Genomic DNA, 12516 nt, shown 5'->3' with positions numbered 1-12516 from the left:
TGTACTTTCACTCAGTTCTTTATTCTATTTTTAAGTTTATGTTTGCATAATCTTGGGTTTTTAAATTGTAAATAAAGATATTGATGTTATTGTTCTATCCCTGTTTTTTCAGATTTGATCACAACCCAAAATCATGCATGTATAGTCATAACAAGTCATAGTTACGCTTTGCATAGTATTTGTGAGGAAATAATGAATTATGTGTTCCCCAGATGTAACCGGTCACCTCAAATGCTCCGCAGCAAATTACAATAATACTCAATTCTTGACCTGCATGCACTGTTGTCATCAAACTAATGCTGTCATTATGGACTTGCATTCTGACATCTGGTGGAAGTATGCAAGATAGGCCATTTGAGTGATGATGAGTTCATGCCTTCATTTGCATGGCATAAGTGCAGCAGAAAATGCATCTGAAACATTGGCCTCAGGCTTCCCTATTCAAGTATAGTCCCCTTTTTTCAATCACTGCTTGTTTGATGTCCTCATCATTATCCACATATTCAAATATGGATTTGAATATAGCAGGCAGTGCCCTGTGTAAACTATCATTATTGAGCTAATCCCTTGTTATCATTCTTTCCTGGTTTGGTTAAATCCCAACAAACTTGGATTTTTGCCACATACCAAAAGCTACTATTTTTACAGTTGTGTGCACCAGGATACATTGCTATTTCAATTGGCCAATAAATCCTGCGCCATCTTTGCTTCTTTTCAGTCATTATTCAAAGCAAATCCTTCATTACAGACTGATAGATCCTTACAATATTGTATATTTTCCCCAAAAAGTCTATTAATTGCCAGTCTGCTTTAAACAAAATAACATTTGTCTAGATATCTGAAGTTACTTTTCTATTACTTCTGTACAGTATTGGATTAAAATGCATGGTCAGCAATGAAATATTTAGGGGAAAGTTTTGGAAAATATGTTTTTATTTTTTGGCAAAGATGGGACTTTAGCAACTGTAAGGAATAAGAGCCAAAATAGATTGGAGCAAGCAAATTCATGCACAGTTGTGCAAGATGGAAGCCATGGTTCTAGTAAATTAATCTCTAGGGTGACAGGATGCAATTACATAGCACAACATAATCTCTGCATTGTACTTCTATGATCTTTGCCAAAATTCAGAAAGCTAAATGAACTTTGTATAGGAAGTAGAATAAATTATTTGTAATGAACAAATAGTCATTGCAAAGTTATATATAGATACATATATATAACTCCCGTTGTTATTATGGAGAATGAAAGGAAGCAACAATAGATTGATGAGGAATACAGTGAACAATAATGAAAAATTCATCAATTCTATCATCATCATCATCTAGCTATCTATTCTCAGCCTGGTATGTTTCTGGCTGAGAATTATGAGATTAAATCCAGAAAGACACATTTGTTGCCTGGTTGAAAGGGGATTTGTGTACCTCTGAACAACTAAGGGATCTTCCAATCCAGCTTCTTGTTTCTCAACAGGGACATTTTTACCCATAATAAACAAATTTGGCATGTCAGTCATATTGACAATTTTTTTCTTAATAAAGCCAAATCCATTTAGAGATAGTGATGCAAACAACAACAGTAACAACAATACAGCCACATAGTTATTTGTATGTTTAAGCTAATAAAACTGGGACAGTAGAAGATTGACACAATACATTTCCACATAGATTTGGTTAGATTATTACTGTCTTTTCTCCAACTTGCTGTTCTTTGGACAAGTTGGAATTCAAGCCTTATAATCCTCAGCTATGATCTGGAAGGCACCAGGATGAGAAAAATTGTTATATTGTGCCATGATTTCTAAAGTGCAAAGGTCACCCCAGATTCTTCAGACTTGGTGCGGCTAGCTTCTAAAAGCAAACAGGCTCACATGTCATCCAGTAATACTACCCATTCTAAATATTCAATCTTGGCTCAATGTGGTCACTTAGCCTGCTTGAGTGTCCTCCTGATTCTATAGCAGCACTTCATTTTTCAGTCAATACACAATCCTGAATTGGACTTACTTTTGGTTTCTTCACATCTGTAGCAACAAATCACGGTGGCACAATAGAACTGAAGGTACAAGAATGAACATGTGGCTGACTCCATGGACACCACATTAATCTTCATGGTAAAATGATTACATCTGAGGCTAGATTTCCCCACCCACAGAATGTTACTCTTTTCAAATATTCTACCACACCGAGATTCCTTTAATGTACCATGTCAGTCAACATATGGAGGATCTCAAGGAAAAGTATTATGGAGACTTGATTCTCAGAAAATGTTTAGGTTTAGTCCAGGGGTGAAAAAAAACCCACAGAGGATATGCAGCTTCTATAGTACTAATCAAAACCACAGCTGATCTGCTGTTCAGATGTGCCATTTCGAACTTCACTGAAATGCAGAAGCAACTATATGAACTTTCTAAGGAAAGCTATGGAAAGGCCTACCAAAAGCACAAATCTACTGTATCAATGGTTTTGCATCTACCCTTACCATCATTTGGTATCGAAGTCCAACTCTCTGAATCTTATTGAAAGGGAAATCTGTGTAACATTTGGTACTCAACTTAATTTGACTTGTTTTAGAAGACTTCCTAACTCCAGAATGACTTCATCGCTAAAAAAGGAAGGAAAAACAGCTTTTTAGAAAGTGAAAAAAACAATGACACCTGCATAAAAATTACTCATTATCCAAAATACTGCACAAAAGCCATCAGGGCCTCACAAGCAGGTTTGGGAACAAAGTTCCCATAACTTTGTTTCTGAAATTTTGAAGATTTATCCCTTGCAGGGTGGACACCATGGAGAGGTATGTATTCCAAATGCCACAAGACAGAAGGAATATTGCCAGGGTCCCACTAAGTGATACTTATTTAATAGAGGGTTACTGGATCTTGCTGGATAGGAAGAAGCCATTGGAGACAGATAATCAGGGCCTTTGTCAGTTCCATACCATACCCTTTCTTGAAAGCTTTTATTGGACGACTGGTTGAGGGATGGACTATATGTGTTATAGCCACATTGCAGATTGCATGAAAGCTATAGTGTAAATTCCTACAGTAAAATAAATATAAAGGGCTGATGATCTTCTGTCTCAATCCAGGCTGTGCGAATTCTAATTGTGTCCCCCCCCCCTTTTGGTAGGTTGTAGATTCTGTAGTTGTACATCTGGGTAAAAATTTTATCAGGTCAAATTTCATAAAAACTTACTAAGGTTGGAGTGCAGGGCTGTGACTACCATCTCGCCCTGGTTTCCTGGCTTCCAACCAATTTAAAAGTCTGTTTTTCTTGTACTTATTATCAATTTAAGTTCCTGGAGATTAAAGGTTCTATTTCCATCTTTCTCCCATATTTATTCCCATTCCCCAGATAGCAATTCCTGAGTATTCTGTTTGAGCCACAATTGGAAGAGAAGTAACATTCTTCTTCAAACGTTCCACTTTGCTGAATTGTGTCACATGGCTTTTGGCTTAAAGAAATCCAGATGCATATAAAAATTAATACATACCAGTAATTTTTTAATTCAATCATATCTCATTCTCTGAAATTGCTAGGATTAGTCCCTGCAGTTTTCTCAACCAGGTTTTCAGAAGTGGTTTGCCATTGCCTCCTTCATAGGGCTGAGAGAGATTGGCTGTCGCAAGGCCACCCAGTTGGCTTTGTGCTCAATATGAAACTAGAATTCATGTTCTAGCTGATTGGCTAGATAAAAGTCATGCAAAATGTATTGCATATTTGTAAATAAAATGCATAAAACTGTGTTTGACTAATCCTAAAGATGCTGACTTAAACCAGTTAATGCATAAAAGAGATGGAACAGATGAGTGAAACACCATATGCAGAACAGACATGGATTAAATCTCTACTGGTCTATCAATCTCTGGTTACAAATTAAGTAGATGGGTGTGTGTTCTTCATTTGTTGGGGAGTCATGAGACGGAATATTGTGTTATTACTGGCAACATCATTTAATTAATGAATCCCGAAGAGCTTCATTGTTAGATTTCTTAGTAACTTTGATTTACTAATTTTTCTTTCTATAGAAGGATTTTTTTAAAAAAATACGAATAATCATAATCTTAATCATGGAGCACAAAGTTCCAGCAATGCTCCTTCATTTTTTTTAAAATAAAAAGCCACACATTATAATTGCTGAATTATCTTGAAACATAAATTAGTTTATAAAGACTTTTTGGGAATATCTTCCAACATTTCAATCTATGAAGATTTTCAATCTCCAGGTCAAGGTTGTCCTAAACATGCTAGACTTCTTTTTATTTTTTCCTTGGGGGGAAAAAAAACCAAGAAAGTTGAGTTACCTTTGGAAAAGTGCCTTTTAGACTCCCAATATTTTTATTATTTATTTGTTTATTTAGAACACAAGTAATTGCCATGTTCCAGTAGGATAGTATACTAGTTGAGCATGCGTGCTGTTTTCAAAGATTTTGAGCATATTTTATCAGGAGGTTGTTGAAACAGCTTTTGGCATTTTGAATAATGTTTTAGGCCTGCGAGAGAGAGAGAGAAATGGGACCAGTTACAGCAGACAAGTGGGAAAGAATGGAGCCCCATCTATGTTTCTCTGGGTGGTAGCCAAGCAGTGTGGTGGCAGATATCATTTTCTTGTTTATAGAGATTCAGCAGCACTGCAGATCAGCTGTTTTTGACTCAGTTGGTGAGTAGTGCTGGACTGGCTCCCATAGAGATGGTGGCTTGATGGAGGGAACTGCTTGAAGTTGATAGCCTAACTGTTGCCCTTCAAATTGTGGTTACTGCCAGGAACAGGATAGAGTTTGGTGTGGCAAGGAACTGATTTCAACATCCCCCAACTGTAGATCAACACACCATTATCCTGAAACAAAACCCCGGTTTAATGTGTGACCTCCCTGGGAATTGGCTCTGAATGAATTGAACCAAATATATGATAGCCATGAATTTGTCAGTTGTCTCTGACTCCAAGCCCCAAAAAGACAGGTTGAAGTTCCCAATACACCCGAGAAACTCTACTACCAACTTGGCCACTGAGTGAAGTTGCTCTGGCAGGAACATTGCTACACTGCAGAGAGGAAAGTAAACAAGCAGCAATCCTAACTAATCCCTACAGTCCAATCTCACAAAGATGGTCCCAAAGCCAGTTATCTCTGGGTTAGGGCCCTGAAAAGTCACTAAAGACTGACAAATGATGATGGCCAGTATTGGCCTGACCTCACAGTTGGTGCTAGATCCAAAACCCAGGAGGGCACTTTTTTCAAGAGGCCCTTTGGTGGCGCAGTGTCAAGAGTGCTGTACTGCAGGCCACTTCTGCTGACTACTGGCTGACTGCAATTTGGCAGTTCAAATCTCACCAGGCTCAAGGTTGACTCAGCCTTCCATCCTTTTGAGGTGGGTAAAATGAGGACCCAGATTGTTGGGGACTATATGCTGACTTTGCAAAACCACTTAGAGTGGGCTGAAAAGCACTATGAAGCAGTATATAAGTCTAAGTGTTATTGCTATTAATGTAGGATAGGCTTCTGTCGAAGATGGGTTGTGATTTTTTACAGGCCATTCTAGCATTGTCACATCAGCCGGTTCAGTCACCAGAAAGAGGAGTTGAGCAAAGGGAGCTGGGAATTGGTATTGGCCTTAAATATGTCCCTTACGTTACCCTACTACTCACCCCCATCCACCAACACATCATAACACACACACACACACACACACACACTACATACATAGGTGCACACACTACCCCACCTCACTGTGCCTTGTAGCTGATTAAACAGTAGTTCCTGGGTGCAAGCCAATTCTCCAATATACCATCATCTTGCTGTTGCTCCTGCTGCCCCTATCCACCAGCTTCTCTGTTTCTCCAAGGAATCATAGCCAGGATGTCAAAGCCACCGCTATCTTACTGTTCTAAATGAGCTCTGCTGACCTTTGTCCTGTGAAACATGAATAACAACAGTATTCTTTGGTGATCTTTTCTTTTTTAGTTAGATATTGTATACAAACTCTAATGAAATAGCATTCCATATATTTTCCCAATCTTTGCAGAACAAATATTTGGATTAGGTTGGAATACAATTAATGGTACATGCATTTGGTTCCCAAACTGTATGCTATGACACCCCATAGTACATAGTGAACTCAGAGGTGTGCTGTGATATTTTAAAATTTTGCAACATCTATTTGTGAAGATGGATTTGTTGAGTTGCCACTTGTGACATAAAACCTTTGTGACAATGAGAGTGCTTTGAATGTTTGGGAATCTCTGGTATACACAGTAATCAACATCAATAACACTATCAGAAACATCTGTTTCTATAACTTCATTTTCAAGATAAAGAATAGTATCTTAACCATCACTGTACAACAAAATCCTGAATCTTGACTAACTCCTGTATGAAAGAAGAAGAGTACATTTCAGCTAAATTCCAGTGAATGTTCTATCATGTATAATGATAAAATCAAATGAAAAGCATGGGTGTTCTTTTTCACTTAAGGAAGATATGATATCAAACTTCCCCAAGGCTTCCTCTGGGACTTTTATTATTATTATTTTTATGGAGGGATTTAGATCAAAGTTGCAAAATACCTCCAAAGATATTTTGTGGCATTTATCTTGCATAAGGAATAAGGAAGCCTTAGACATATCAAAACAAAAACATGCTATGCCTGCATTTCCTAAGAAGAACACTTGAAATGTAAACAGACACCTGGCAATTTGAGAAATGTACCATAACTAAAATTGCAAGCCTTATTCAGAGAGGGGGGGAGAGGGAGGGAGGGAGAGAGGGAGAGAGAGAGAGAGAGAGAGAGGGAGGGAGGGAGGGAGAGAGAGAGAGAGAGAGAGAGAGAGAGAGAGAGAGAGAGAGAGAGAGAGAGAGAGAGAGAGAGAGAGAGAGAGAGAGAGAGAGAGAGAGAGAGAGAGAGAGAGAGAGAGAGAGAGAGAGAGAGAATTTGTTTCAATCAGATTACTTGGCTTTAAGTGGTTTCAAGATGAGGGCATTCAAGCTATGTTATAGTTGTATAGACTATTCATTCTGCCCTTCAGCAGAGGAAACTAAGCTGAATTTCAGAAAGATAGCCTAGCCCTGGGATGTCTACAACACATATTTGTTTTCAAAAGACACCTTGTTATATTAATCAGTTCCCTGCAGTCAAGGAGATTCCAGAGGATGAAATACAGTCTTAAAAAAGCAACTGAGAGAAATTGTTTTAAACTGCCAAATGGGCGAAAGGCTTCCAAGACCTGAAAAAGAGGCAGGAGGGCACTTTAGATTGGAAAAGATTCATGATTTTGAGCCCCACCCGTAAATTTGGCTTTGTTGTGAACTATATTCAAAAGTCAAAGCATCAATATCAAAGGTAAAAATGAAAGTACAATCCAGCTGTTGATGGATCACAACCTCATAGTTTTGGCAGTGCTGTTTCATTTACTTTTTTCTTCTGTTAAGCTAACTTGTTTGTTCAGGTAATGGAATTCAGAGTTTTTCAGTCTTTTTAGATATTAGCATCCTTCCTGGCAAGATCTGAACAGGTTTTTTTTTTATTGCTATAATTATACCTACAGGTAAAATAAATACTTTCCCACGGCTCTGCTGTGGCGATGTGTCGCAGTAGGTCTCTCAGCTGAATTGCACAACAAGGACACACTGTTGTGGTTGATCGGTCTTAAAGGACTCTGTTACTCTCATCAGTAATAATTCTTTTGAAGGAAATAAGTGGTTCTTAATTCAAAGACAGAAAGTGGGATCGATCCTGCATAATTGAAAGAGATTGAAAAAATGACCAGCATCTAGATAGATGGATTTAATTGGGATTGAATCAATGTTGGATGATTGAAAGATCAGATTTGAGATAGATCATCATAGATCATCTATCTGGATGATCACTAGGAGTAAAAAATGACTTGATGGGACATCACTCTCCCCCCCCCTCTCTCTCTCTCTCTCTCTCTCACACACACACACACACACACACACACACATACACGCACATGCACACATAGAGTGAGAGATGTATAAATAGAGATTTAAATAATGATACTGATACAAATTATAGAAATATCTATTTGTTATCTGGCATATGCAAAATGCTACTTTTAAAGGGATAATTTTTAGCAATCCTTTTCAAGGATAGTTTTAAAAAGTATTTAGAGGAATATATGTTTGAGAGTAGAAAAAGCACAATTTTAATGTGTTCCTTTGTTGTAAAGGTAGAAACATTTTGCCATGGGAACAATGCAGTCTCAAACAAAATAACAGTAACAGTAACAATAATAACTTAGCCACAAACTGCATGAAGGCAAAAATTCAACACATTACCACCAAGTCACATTATATCATGTATTTGTTTATTAAATTTATATAGCTGCCTATCTCACATATGTGATATATTTGTTTTTGACTAGATTTATTCAGTGTGATTTTTGTAAAATTTTGCAGCCTTTCCTTAAACACCAACTTCCTATGAAATCTTGTACGATACTAGAAGCCTATGAAAAGATAAAAAAGAATATATGACTCCAATAAACATATACCTGATCTTTGTTATTACTTAATTTTAAATCCTAATGATTATATGATACTGTATTATTTTGAACTATATTTCTATCTTACATAAGACCAACACTAGCTATTTCAGTCATGCCATTTATTCTTCAACATAGCATTATGTAGTATTAATTAGAACCATTTAAAAAGAATCAAAATACTCCATTCCACACCCATAACATTCTCAAAGTTACACCTAGATAACTTAGTTTGCACATTATACTTTAACAGATACAGACATTCAAAAACTAACATTTACATTCACACCCAAATTTTTAACACTACTTGTTTTTACAACTTTGTTAACATAGCTTTGGCTTAATACCAGCTAATTTTAGCACAATCTAAATGATAACAAGCTTGTCCTTGCCAAGATTCCTAGATCTATAGGTCCATATCAATGGACCATACCCTCCTTCCATTACATTATGTGTTCAGCATATCTATGACTAATAGCGGATATTTTCTCTGTCTGAAAAAAGATTCAGAATTCTATTCATTACTAGAAAGTGAAAATAATGACAAATGCTTATAATAAAGGGGAAATCATCAGAATTGTAGAAAAAATGATAGTGAAGAAATTCATGGATTTAAGGTAGTTAACTAGTAGTTAAATGCAAGGCAATTAAACAGTTCAGTCCTAGAGGAGATCAACTCTGACTGCTCTTTAGAAGGCCAGATCCTGGAGATGAAACTCAGATACTTTGGCCACCTGATGAGAAGGAAGGAGTCACTGGAGAAGAGCTTAATGCTGGGAATGATTGAGGGCAAAAGAATAAGGGGACCACAGAGAATGAGGTGGCTGGATGGAGTCACTGAAACAGTGCTTAAGCTTAAATGGACTCCAGAGGATGATAGAGGACAGGAAGACCTGGAGAAACATTGTCCATGGGGTTGTGATGGGTCGGATACGACTTCACAACTAACAACAACACCAACTAGCTCAGAAAAATAAATTCAAGGAAAATGCTGCACCTATACAGTAAATTGCTTAAATTGTTCACCCCTAATGATGTTTAGGATTTGTTGATTTGACAGGTGGCTTCATTCATGGAGCCCTCTACATAACAATGCCACTAGCACTTTGACTGATATACCACTCCATAGTGCTTTACAGCAGTTTCTGAGTGGTTTACAAATGTCAGCACATTGTCTCCAACAATCTGGGTCTTCATTTTACCAACCTCAGAAGGATGGAAGGCTGAGTCAACCTTGAACCAGTCAGGATTGAACTCCAGGCTGTGAGTAGAGTTTGACTGTCATATTGCATTCTAACTACTGCGCCACTATGGCTCTTAATACAGGGTGCTTTCATAGGAATATGTATTAGCAAAAACTTGACTGTAAACTCCACTTTTTTAAAAAGTGGGATTATATCAAAGTTCCCCAGATAGAAATTCAAAACATTTAAAAAAATAAATCAATAATGCTGATATATTTATTTTCTGGGTTTTTTTTGTATGTGCTACGATTTGTTTTGTTTTGTTTTATAGGTTCTGAGGTTAATTTTTTTCTTGAACTAGAGAATAAATTTATAACCAAATACTGCACTTATTCTTATCCTCTATTTTCACATTTAGCTAGTAAAATATAACACTTAATGTCCATGTAACCTTTCCATAATGTCTAGTTTGTCTTTGAGGTTGCTATAAAATCAGGGGTGGGTTCTGGCAGGCACTACTGCTGGTTTGCTCATGTGAGCACCACACGCACATGCTCAGTGCAATTCAAATTGCAACTATAAAGCAAAATGCTGGTGCCAATGGCACTACCTGGGGAACCAGTTTGGTGGTGTGGCAGGCCTGGGTTGCTGCCAGTTCCAGTGACCCAGGCCGCCAAGCTACTACTGGTTCAGCTGAACTGGTCCGAATTGGTAGGAACGCACCACTATATAAAATGCTGTGAAATGCTGTGTGGTATATCTTGATATCACCTGCTTGTCTTAAGTCGTGTTCTCAAGGTTATTTCATACTTTGGTTATGGAGAGTAAAATGCAATTAGTTTAGGTTTGGGCTACTTCTTATTTCGCGAAGAGGAACTGGTTCCCCAGGTAGTTGGCCCATCATTTATTAAGTTTGTTGCCTGTTCTCAAGTTCTTCTCCCATTGCATTCAGGCATTGACCCCTTCTTAGAATGGTCAGATAAATGAGCAAGATTGAAGCCCCTAAACAATATTAGAAGTAGATCTTAAGGAAAGCACTTGATAATGATTTGGAAATAAAATCCCTTCTGAGAGGCTGCTAAAGAAAAGATGGTGGCGAGGAAAGTTTTTTTTCTAGCTAATATAAATATTGGTAAAAGTAGATCTATGCTAATCACTAAAAAAAGATGGTGGCGAGGGAAGTTTTTTCTCTAAATATGGTGCTATAATGCTAAATCGGCATCCAAATTTATTCTCTAGACACCCCATGCAGAAAAAAAGGCCCACCTCAAAAGGCATGGAAACGGTTTCCAAGAAGAGTATTTTTGTTTACATGTCATCCCTTGTTGATTCTTTGTAGAACCATCTGTATTGGGTCAGATGCTAATTTTTCCTTTTCTGTTTTAGACTCTGTTGTTGCTCCTAGATAAGCTCCAAAGTTTTTACTTTGAAAATTATGCCTGAATGTATATGACTGCCATCTATTGGACAAAATAAAAATAAAATTGCACCTAATGAAGACTTGTCAACTAAGAGGCATGCTGCTGCTTCAAAATAAAAATTAAAAGATAGACCTAAATCCCATTTATTCTCAGATTGCTCGTTTCTTGGGTTTATTTGTACTGAATAAAATGTGCTATTCTTGACTTGGTTTGATTTTTGGAAAACAAATCACCTAAAAAAAAAATAGAATTGTATTTTTCCTTATGATTGTCTTCTTCTTTCTGAGACCCTGCTTAATTTTCCAGAAGGTTATAGCTAAGGGGAAATATATTCCTTTATAATGTAATATTTCTTGTTATTACAGGGTTCCAAAGAATCTGTCCTAATCATAATACTATAAACATGCTCTGGCGTCTCCTTTATTATGAATCTTCTCACCAGAGGTGAAGGCAAAGAAGTTTAGTGGTGTAATCCTGAATTTTTGCAATATATTTTAAGTTTAATTACTGTATTGCTGCTCAATTTACTTTAATGTAACATATCCCACCATTCCCATGGAAATGAATCGCAGGCAGTAGCAACACATGTGCTTCAGTTAGATGGCATGGAGAAAGAAGAAAGGAAAACAAATCCCTTTAAATGACTCATCATGGTGAAAAGCAAGCAAGATGTAAACTGCTTCCCGTTTCTGTGCTATTTTCCAGACCGGATGGATCCTTAGGAAATAGGAAGCCAAGAGAAAGAAAAATTGCATGCATCCTTGCCAAAGTTATTCAGGAAAATAAAAATTTGTTAATCACCTATGTAAGTGGACTGGAGGTTATGCAGCTTTTGGAGGGAAAGTATGGTCCTGATGCTGATATAACAGCAGGAGGAGGAGATGTTCCCACTTACCTAGATTCTGCTAATTTTGCAGGTTTCAGAATAGTAACAAACACTAAAAATAACTGCACATTTGAGCCTTAAATGTGATTCCTGTCAGTTTCTGTGACCACAAGGTCAAACAAAACAGGCATTTCCTACTCTTTAACCTTTGCCGCAAGCAGAAGGAAAAGTGTTCAAAAGGACCACTGTTCTTAAGGGCAGCCTGACACAACTGACCCTGAACTGTTTTGTTTTGCTTCTTGAATGCTAAATGCAAGGGGAGCTATGAGCATAATGCCCTGGTGTCCATGATTCCTGAATGCTCGCAACCCATTGGCTGCTCTTCTGGGATAAAACCCAGAGATCTGTGTCTTGCAGCAGAATATGGATCTCAATGAATATTGATTTATGGTCTTTCACAGAGGCAAAAGGAAAGTCTGTCTATTTCTTTGTTATTTTATTTTTATTTTATTTTATTATTTTATTTTATTTTATTTTATTATTTTATTTTATTTTATTTTATTTTATTTTATTTTATTATTTTAT

The sequence above is a fragment of the Natrix helvetica genome (genome assembly GCF_964273705.1).
Source record: "Natrix helvetica genome assembly, chromosome: 1".
NCBI lineage: Eukaryota > Metazoa > Chordata > Lepidosauria > Squamata > Natricidae > Natrix > Natrix helvetica.
This window is presented reverse-complemented; position numbering follows the sequence as displayed.